We start from the raw sequence: 10272 nt of genomic DNA, 5'->3' as shown, positions 1-10272 counted from the left end.
ATTCAGTCATGCATTGCTTCCTGGAGTGGAAAGTGTGCAGTGAGGCATCTTTCTCACTATACATTGATTGAAGGATTTAGATTTATAGTTTGTTTGAAATTCATATTTTAGTTGTTTTTATTGGAAATCTCTTAAAAAAAATTGGGTTTGTCTTATGTTTTTAGTTGGAGAAATAAATTTATAAACTAATTGCTTATGCACTTATAACTATGTTGTTTCTTATTCATTCACCATTATTTTTTCAATACAATTAAGACCATTTATATGATATTAGTAAGAAGCACATGCCTAGCTCGCACGTGAACAACGTATTAGTTTATTAGATATAATATAAAATAAATTTAAATTTATTCACATTTTATAATAAAAATAAAATTAGCAATAATTAAAATTTCAAATAATGTATTTGTTTTATTTTTTTAGATTAGATGTATTAAGTTTCTAATAGCTGTTAAATGTCTTATGCTTGAATCTTAAATATTTTCTAATGAAATTTTTTACTTCTATCCACATTTTTATAGATAGAATAGATTAAATACACATTTTTTTTCTTCATAATTTCAATGAAAAAAACTTTTTTGCTTGTCAAACATATATTCACTTTTATATATCATTTTTTAAAAGATTTTCTAAGAATCATAAAGACGATGTCCATGAAATTGATCAAAACTATATATAATTTAAGGACAAAGTACAAAATCCACAACACAAATTTTTGTTATTTTATTCGCTTTTAGTTTTTGTTATTTTATTCACATTTTTATAGGTATAATAAATTATATATATATATATATATATATATATATATATATATTGAAGTAATATACATACATACATACATACATACATATATATATATATATATATTCTCTTTTAACGCTTTTAATTAGTGAGAATATATTTTTATTATAAAACATCTAATCATTTTTTCTGTTTATTATTTTTAGATTACTAAGAATTATATTTCAGCAAAATGCTCTAATGTATTTTTATTATCAAATATCTATTCAGTTTTGACGTATCATTGTTTTCAATTTTTTTTATAAGTATATTGTAACCAAATATTATTCTTCTAACTACTTTACTTCTCACATTTTTTATTTTGTTGTCTTAAATTCATAGGAAATACGCTAAATCCATCAAGTCATTGAAAGTAAATTAGTGTAATAAACTAAGAGGCAGTGAATTGGCACATTATATTTTTTATAGTAAAAAAAATATATCAAAATAGTTTATTTATTAATTGCACTTATGTTACAATAGTATATGAGGCTAACTTTACGATGTAATATGATGTTTTGAAATCAAATAAAATTTTATCTTTAATGAGATAAAAAAATAACATATTATTTTTATTTTCACTCTAATAAATGTGTTTTTATTAGGATATTAATTATGAAACTTATTTTTAATAACATATATGATGATGTTTTTTATCCATATATTATATTGAATAAAAATTTTGTAAAAGTGTAAATATTGTTAAAAAAATTTAAATGATGAGTTATTTTTATTGTGATAGTGCGAAATGACGTTAATAATTTCATTAATAATAAATAAAATATATCAAAATAGTTTATTCATTGATTGCACTTATATTACAATATTATATATGTTTAACTTTATAAATGCAATATGATGTATATAAAACCAAAAACATAATCACAGGAGTTATTTTTGCCTCTTAATTTACCTCAAACTTCTAGATATTTCAAGATAAAAAAAATATCACCGATAATACTCGCCTAAAATATTTAATAAAGCAAGAGAAGTGTATAAAAATACTTTTGGTATTACTATGTGAAATTCCAGAAATAACCTTTAAAATAATGAAAGAGGAGAGAAAATTAACAAATTATACTATAATTTCACTCATTCTTTCATCTTATTTATTGAGGCAGTTTTCAACCCATTCTTTTTAACTGCAACCATCTTCTTCAATCCACCCTTTTTTTATGGTAAGGGTAAAATTTTGTCTTCAATTTTATTTTATTTTTTAGTTTTGGAAATATAACAAATATTCTAATAAAAAATACGGAAAATATGTCGACATTGTGAAAACTAACTAATTATACTGTAATTTCAAAACATTACTACATGATATTAATTTATTATCTTGCACACACCACGTCGAGGCAATTTTTAACCCATTATTTTAACCGCAACCATCTTCTTAAATCCACCATTTTTTTTATGGTAGAGGTAAAATTTTGTGCTCAATTTAATTTAATTTTTAGTTTTAGCTAGAAATCTAATAAATATTCTAATCGAAAATTCGACATTGTGATAACTAACTAATTATACTGTAATTTCATGACATTACTACATAATATTAATTTATTATCTTGCACACAAACTCTGTGTGCACATCACCTAGGGGAAAATTAGCATTTTAGTCCTGTATGTTGGCTTTTTTTTGGTTTTGGTCCTGTATATTGACTTCTTTTGGAAAAGATCCCGTAACTCTGTTTTTTTTTTTGGATTTAGGCCTACATGTTGATTGTTTTGGTTTTGGTCCTATAAGTTGGCTTACTCTTTGGTTTTGGTCCTATACAAAGTCATGTTTTGGAAAAAAGTACATTAATTTGGATTTTTTTTGGATTTGGTCCTATTAGTTGACTTGTTTTTTTTTTTGTTTTTTTTTTTTTATTTTGGTCATGAAAAAGATACGGTTTTGAGCAAATTAAGCTCGGTTAAGATAGAAGAAGCGTCTATGTTTTTTATTTTAAAATAATAAATTAAATTTAAAATTTAGATGTTGACTTTTCAACTTCACCGCTTAAGCTTTTATAATAAATATTTTTTTATGATTTTATAAATAAATAAATTAGATTTAAAATTTAGATGTTGACCTTCTAATTATTTTTTAAAATAATAATTTTGTTCTAAAAGGTAAAATAACTTGGTTTTTTTTTTTTTTTTTTTTTTTGTATTTTTCCTCCGTCGCCAAAACTGGAGGGAGCAGCAAGATTTTTCTTATTTGCAGTGTTCTAAAAAGCACGCTTAAGTGACGATTAAGCGTGATAAACGTGAAACATACCTAAAAAGCTCTGCTTTCGAGAAAAGCAGAACAAAAACAGTCAACCATAATTGAAAACGATAAAAAAAATATTAGTGTGTTACTTTTTAAAAGAACAAAAGTATGCTTTAAATATATTTTTAGTTTTTTAGCTAATTTTGTTAATTTAGGTTGAAACTTATTTATTCCATATGATCAGTAATAGGTGCTAAGTGGGCGACACTTAGTGTCAAATAAATAAAAAAATCGAAGTTACAGTTGAGAACGATATAAATGAATGTTTGTTTGTTAATTTTTAAAAGAACAAAAGTATGTTACATTTAATACATTAAATTAACATATTTTAGATTTTATTAAATTATTTAGATTAAAAAAAGTTTAAGCGTAAAAAAATATTTTTTTATTAGTTAGTTGTAATTATCTCAAACCAATAAGCAGATAAAACATGAAAGAATAAAAAATATTTATTATAAAAATAATTAGAGATCAACTTCTAAATTTCAAAACATAATAACATACAGGACAAAAACCAAAAAACAAACCAACTTACAAGACCAAAACCAAAATAAGCCAACATATATGACTAACTCCAAAAAAACCGAGTTACAGGATCTTTTCCAAAACAAGCCAACATACAAGACCAAAACCAAAAAGAAGCCAATATACAGGACCGAAATGCTAATTTTTCCCATCACCTAGTAACTATTAAAATAAGAATGATTCACTTAGAAAATTCAACACTAATTTTTTTAAAAAATAGGTGTAGAAATATTTTATATCTATAATTTTCTTCTTGTGTTTTCTTTAGAATAACTTTAGAAATATGATGAAAATCAATTAAAATGCTGCAATATTTAATGAGTCAAAAAACAAATACACAAATTAAATGATTTATAAAAAAATAGATGGTAGAAATATTTTATATCTATAATTTTATTCTCATGTTTTCTTTAGAATGACTTTAGGAATACGATGAAAATCAATTAAAATGCTGAAATATTTAATTAGTTAAAAAATAAATACAAAACTTAAATGATTTATAAAAAAATATATGGTAGAAATATTTTATATCAATAATTTTCCTCTCGTATTTTCTTTAGAATGACTTTAGGAATATGATGAAAATCAATTAAAATGCTGAAGTATTTAATGAGTCAAAAAATAAATAAAATGATTTATAAAGAAAATAGATGGTAGAAATATTTTATATCTATAATTTTTTTCTCATATTTGTTTTTGAATAAATTTAGGAATATGATTAAAATAAATTAAAATGTTGTATTCAATGAGTCAAAATATAATGCAAAAATTAAATGATATATATATATATATATAAATAGATGATAGAAATATTTTATATCTATAATTTTCTTCTTATGTTTTCTTTAAAATGACTATGAGAATATGATGAAAATCAATTAAAATATTGTATTGAATGATTCAAAAAATAAATGCACCAATTTAATGAATAAACAACACATTGATTCTCAAAAAATTGAATATCCCAAATTTGACCCTAATTTTATACCATTTTTTCACACAATGCACATGTAATTAATACATATAATTCATAATTTTTGGGCAATGTATTAAATACACAATGCAAAAACTTTGCCCATCATTCATACTTTTATTGTAGAAATAGATTATTTTTATACAAAATATAGTCAATTTAATGAAGATGCATTGTCTTGATTTGTTTGTGTTAAGTAATGGAATTCAGATATCTCACAATAGTATGATATTGTCCATTTTAGGTCTAATTCTCATAAATTTTCTTTTGGAATTCATCTAAAATGGGTCATACCTATCATCTACATATTAACTCATTATCATTCCCTTGATCTTCCAATATATTTGCCCCCCCCCCCCCCCCCCCCCCCCCCCCCCCCCCCCCCCCCCCCCCCCCCCCAAACAAAGACCCACCATTATTCACATGGTCCGGGTCTCCCCTCAATACGTCATCCAATCGAGGTCACTCCCCTTTAATGCCCCTCGAGAGCTTATCACAGATCTTATCGAGAGCCCTCACCTCTTTTGTTAAGTATTCCGAGGATTCCTCCCACATGCCTTGATCTAGACCATTTCCCACAGATAGCGCCACGTGGTCCGGGCCTCTCTTCAATACATCCTCCAATCGAGGCCACTCCTCTTCAATTCCACTCGAGAGCTTATCACATATCTTACCGGGAGCCCTCACCTCCTTCGTTTAAGTATTCCGATTCGAAGATTCCTCCCACATGGCTTGATCTAGACCATGACTCGTTCCCACAGACGATGTGAAGGTATTCCGAGGATTCCTCTCACATTGCTCGATCTAGACCATGACTCGTTCCCACAGTCGGGGCCACTTGTTAAGTACTGGAATTCGGATATCTCCACAATAGTATGATATTGTCCACTTTTGCTCTACCACTCATGGATTTGCTTTTGGAATTCACCCAAAAGACATCATACCAATGAAGATATCATTCCATATTAACTCATGATGCTTCTCTTGATCTTCCAATGTGAGACTTTTGTTGAATACCCAACATTTTGATATAATTTATTTTTGTTTCTAGTTAAATATTATCTATCTTGATATGTTAGATTTATTGCATATGTAGTGACCCGGGCCGTGATCACCTACTAATCAGAACTTAAGCATGCAGTTAGTCAATAAAATAATCTTAATCAGAGTAACTGCGGAATTATAGTAAGTCAAATACCAGGTAAGCAAAACCTAGTGGTCAACCCTGCTATCCAGCCTTGGTCACCACCTAACCTCCCTGTCTTCGGGAGAACTACCTGCAACTGCCCCATGGAATAGGACATCCAGCCAACAGAAAATAACCGGAAGTGAGCCTAACATGCTCAGTACGAGAGTATGAGTATACGGTGTTATGTGTGCATGTATGCAAGTGAACTTGGTACCAAGACTCTCAGGTCAAGAAACAAGCTCATAGACCGGGCCCACAGTATATAGCACGCTGCGCCGTCGCATCAGGAGATGCCTCATATACCCAGTGGATAATAGTGACCTGATACAAGTACATGTGTCCAACCATAAAGGTGGCTGACACAAGACTTACGTATCCAACCATCCACAAACTCGTAGGGTGAGCGCACTACTATAGGATACCTCTAAGGTAAAAGCTCAATATGCTCATGTATGCAACATACAGTCATGACATGCTGTAAAGGCATATAAAACATGCATTCACATAATCCATGCAAACACATAATACATGCATACTCAATCTGGATATCTCGAATAATACTTCCGTACCTTTCTAAGGCAGATCCTAGAAGCTCTCATCTAAGTCCAAGCCTACCATGCAATACTACAACAAAAATAATCATGCATTACCTAACATGCCAAAAATCACCTACTAGGCTCTAAAAGCCTTAATTAAACTATAGCCTACTCCCTATTTACTATAGGAAACCAAAACCATACCTTCGTCCGTCGTCAACCCGCTGATGAAGCATGCCCCAGAGCTTGGGCATAGCCTAGCTACGACCCCTAAACGCCTCGCCAGAGCTCCGCCGCCTGGCTGCTACTGCAGACACTGTCCGCTATAAAAATACTATTTCCTACTCCAACTCTTAAAGAAAGAGTCCCGAAGCCCTTAAAATAGAGCCATTACCGGGAGAGGAGAGGAAATTTCACATTCCAAATGAGAGCCTCGGACCCCTTTTTATAGGCTTGGGTTCGGACGATCCAAACTCGGTTCGGAGGCTCCAAACCGGGCATGATTTCCACGTGTAGAGTGCATTTTTGACACCTCAATCTGGCGGGAGTTCAGACGGTCCGAACTGGGTTCGGAGGGTCCAAACTGCCACTTGTCCGAGCCAATTTTGACACATGTTCTGCACTGAGTTCGGAGGGCCCGAACTCGGGTTCGAAGGGCCCAAAGTGGTTCGGGTGCTCCGAACTGTTTTGGTCCTTCTGAACTTATTTTTGGACCCCCGGGACCTACCCTACCATTTTCGGACGTTCCGGCTGATTTTCCACTTATTTTCACCAAATAAGGACTCCTTAAACATGTTTTGACACTTTTAAAATTATATGTCATTTTCTAACATGTTTAAAATCACTTAATCTTGTAAAATGGAACCGGGCTACTACATTATCCCCTTACTTAAGATATTTTGTCCTCGAACAATCTTAAGTATTGAATGCAGTAAAATACTAAATAAACATCTTTTATTAAACTGATTCATTTTACAAGTTGCAATCTGAAAATACAACAATTCAAAATAGTTCTGGATAATCTGTCTGCATACGACTCTCAAGTTCCTAAGTGGCCTCCTCAGTGCCTCGGCGTTGCCACTGAACTAGAACAAGAGGAATAGTCTTGTTGCGTAACACCTTATCCTTATGACCTATGATACGCAAAGGTCTCTCCACGTATGTCAAATCCGAGTCCAACTGTACCTCAGACGGCTATAAGATATGAGACTTATCTGCCACATACCGTCGCAACAGTGAAACATGAAACACGACATAGATACTTGACAAATACGTCTGTAACGCCAACATATAATTCAGATCTCCAATACTTTCCAGTATCTCGAATGAACTAATGTACATAGGAGATAACTTACCCTTGAGACCAAATCTCAAAATTCTGTGAAATGGGGAGACTTTCAGGAACACTTTCTCTCCCACTTCGAACTGCAAAGGTCTGTGATTAACATTCGCATAGCTAGCCTATCGATCCTGTGCAACCTTTATTTTCTTCTTGATCTGCTCAACAATATCAGCAGTCTGTTGGACTAATTCTGGTTCCTCTATCTGTCGCTCCTCCACTTCTTTCCAAAATAGTGGAGTATGACATCGTCGCCCGTACTACGCCTCAAACGGAGCCATCCCAATACTGCGATGGTAACTATTTGTTGTACGCGAAATCAATCAATGGCAACTGATCTTGCCATGCAGGACCAAAATCCATAGAACATGCTCGTAACATGTCTTCAAGAGTAAGAATCGTGCGCTCTGGCTGTTCGTCAGTCTCTGGGTGATATACTGTACTCAAGCTAAGAGTAGTACCCATAGCACGCTGAAGACTCCCCTAAAACCTGGAAGTAAACCTGGGATCTCGATCGCTGACTATGCTCACTGGCACTCCGTGCAATCGATCAATCTCCTGGATGTACAACCGTGCCATCCTGACAAAACTGTAGTCCAGATTATAAGGAATTAAATGTGCTGACTTGGTGAGTAGGTCCACCACAACCCAGATAGCATCAAAATTCCTCGAGATTACCGGTAAATGGGTCACGAAGTCCATCATGATCAACTTCCATTTTTCTCAGGAATGGATAAACTGTGAAGCAATCCTCCAGGTCGTTGGTGTTCTGCCTTAACCTACTGATACACCAAACATCTAAAAACATACTGATACACACTTTTCTTCATTCCTTTCCACCAAAAAGAACCTCGCACGCAAATTTTTGTACACCGAAAGGATTCTCATACTTTATGACTAACACTTGTCATAACACATGTGACAACGTCGTTGTCCACAATTCTTGATTTCCTGAATCCCTCAGGTTCTCTTCTTGAAAATATTAATACAAATATTCTTATTGACTCAAAAGTCGATTAGTACAATATCTAGTACTAATATAATGACATCTATCTCATAACTTAAGATAACATCTGAAAATGAGAATACTGATTATCCTACCACGGATAACAATTTCTTGCTGAATTCTGACTTACGCTACTGGATGAACAAAATTGTTTCATTCTTCTTAGGCAAAGTCCTAAAACCAATACAATCTAGCAAAAACCCCTGAATCGATCTCATCAAATCTAACATATCAATGACCTAACGCATCCAATAGACATCCCGAAAATTGGTGACAACAATCCCTCTGGATCTGATAACCTTAGATCTCAGCTGCTGTCCTTTTTCCATGTCTATACACTTGATGCTATCCTGTTAGTATCCATTAAAATTCAAACGTTTGCTAGATCAATTTCTGACACTGAAGTCCCAGAATTACTGAAAATCATTCCTGAGAACTGAATATCCGAGTACTGTACTCATCTTATCAGTCTACCAAAAAGTGAACAATTCCAATCGTTCTTTATGCAAAAGAATATTTAGCTCCCCCATCAGGGGTTATAACATCTGTACCTACCTCAGACTAATAGTTGCAATTAGTCATTGGGCACCAAATTTGCACCAATTTAACTGACCATTTCAAAACATACATGAACACCTAAGTGCTCACCTTTCACTATCCAAGTGAATTCTCATACTGACGAATCCATGCTATAACTTAGCAGGCTCATGACATCTGTCAATTGAATCGAGTATCTTTTCAAGGTTATCAAACTGACACCAAATTATATTTTAACGTAACTGTTGCAATGATCTCCATACTGAGTAAATTTTCCATCCCCTTTTGAAGTACAAAAGACTTCCAGAATATCAATGGAAATATACTCTCCCATGTCTATCGTTGATCACAGTTCACGTCTCCCAGTATAAGTCATCCCAGTGCCCTGATAAAATTTTTCTTTGCTTGACAATCCATCAATCGAATTCCAATTCTTACAGGAAAACTTACCTAAGTAAACTCATCACTTAGAATTTTCTGTTCATCTCATAATCAAGATCCTGATCACTAATATACCTCTGATAGAATCAGACAATACTGGTAAAACCTCCTGGTTCTCCCCCAGTATCACGTGCGAGAACTACCCGTACAGAATATTCACTTGTCAAGGAATCCTTTCCAAGACTATTCTGTCCATGGAAACCAAAGTCTGTATCTCTGATGAAGTCAGACGATACTCAAATCCCTTGGAACTAATCCAGTACCAAGTATAATTCCAGAAGACTCAAATAAATCCTGAATATTTTCCTGATAGTTATACCCATTGTTATGACTGTACATACAACGAGACTGAGGTAAGTCTTTCTATAATGCCAAACTGGAAAAAAAGAATCCTTCCAGAGTACACCGGCATAAGGTCGCACTTACTATACCATCTCAAAACCCGACAGTCAAGAGCACCCTGGCATAACTCATCCCCGAGTCTCTGATATTATGAAACATTCCTATCTGGACCAAAATCATTGGTCAAGAAAAATTCTCTGTAGAGACACAACTCAAATCCCGAGTCTGCAAACATCTGATAATTAAATCCTGTTGAATATTATTCAATTAATCTCCTGGATTAAATCCCAAAATCACAAATCAAGATCAAAACTTATCTACTCAGAACAATTACTTATCAAGAAAAATCA

This window comes from Henckelia pumila, unplaced genomic scaffold (assembly GCF_033568475.1).
Source record: "Henckelia pumila isolate YLH828 unplaced genomic scaffold, ASM3356847v2 CTG_461:::fragment_3, whole genome shotgun sequence".
NCBI classification, from domain to species: Eukaryota; Viridiplantae; Streptophyta; class Magnoliopsida; order Lamiales; family Gesneriaceae; genus Henckelia; species Henckelia pumila.
The sequence above is the reverse complement of the archived record's forward strand: the minus strand, read 5'-3'. Positions refer to the sequence as shown.